The sequence below is a fragment of the Trachypithecus francoisi genome, unplaced genomic scaffold (assembly GCF_009764315.1).
Source record: "Trachypithecus francoisi isolate TF-2019V2 unplaced genomic scaffold, Tfra_2.0 Lachesis_group13, whole genome shotgun sequence".
In the NCBI taxonomy this organism is placed as follows: Eukaryota; Metazoa; Chordata; class Mammalia; order Primates; family Cercopithecidae; genus Trachypithecus; species Trachypithecus francoisi.
Window position 1 is genome coordinate 51,164,887 of NW_022681458.1, and position 971 is coordinate 51,165,857.

Here is a 971-nt window from a genome sequence, read left to right on the forward strand (position 1 = left end):
ACTAGGCAGGTTTCTACTTCTTTCCACATGCTACACAGGGATCTCACCAAAGCTGAGTCCTTCGTGGAAAAGTGAACACTCTGCAGGTAGAGGTGGTAAAAGTCCTTCTTGCTACAATCTTAAATCCAGTCATTTGAGTTCTCTAAGTTCAATTTTTTTCTGATGAAGAATGGAACGCATAATAACAATATTTCCCTAAGAGGACTATTTTGAAGATTAAATGAGGTAGTGCATGTGAAAACACTGTGTAAATAGACTTCTTCCTCTACAATAATAAGAATTGTTATTTTTGTTACAGCTCTTTTAGAATTTGTTTAGCAGGTTTTCAAGGAAAACTTCTCACTAAAATAAATAAATAAATAAATAATAAATAAAAAATAGTTATTTTTATAATACTCTGCTTACGAACTGCTTTGTACCAAAGTTTTGTGTAAAGTTGGTTTCCATTAATACTTGGAACACTTAATTTTTTTTAACTGGTTCTAGGACACAGATATTTTCTCTCTTTAATCATACCAGAAGTAGACTGAAAAAAATACACTGCTATACAATTCTTAGAGGATTTTATAACATTGAGAACACATTCCCTAAACTCTGTTGAAGTTACAATTAAATTATCAAAACATAGAAAGTTAATACCAATTTACCATGACTGCTTCTTGTGAAAATGGGGATTCTATGTAGCAAAGAGAATTTTTTTTTTTTGAGGTAGGTTCTCACTGTATTGCCCACGCTGGAGTGCAGTGGTGGGATCATAGCTCACTGCAGCCTCGAATTCCTTGGATCAAGCAATCTTCCTGCCTCAGCCGCCCAAATAGCTGGGATTATAGGTGCGTGCCACCACTCCTGGCTTTTTTTTTTTTTTAATTGGTAGAGATGGGGTCTTAGTATGTTACCCAGGCGCGTCTTGAACTCCTGGCCTCCCGCCTCAGCTTCCCAAAGCACTGGGATTACAGGCAGGAGCCACCTTG

At 36.8% G+C, this 971-nt stretch overlaps 1 pseudogene; it reads left to right on the plus strand.

Annotated features, from left to right (window-relative positions):
* The first annotated feature begins 287 nt into the window (after positions 1-287).
* On the plus strand, positions 288-340 carry LOC117095490 (annotated as a pseudogene).
* The last annotated feature ends 631 nt before the right edge of the window (positions 341-971 follow it).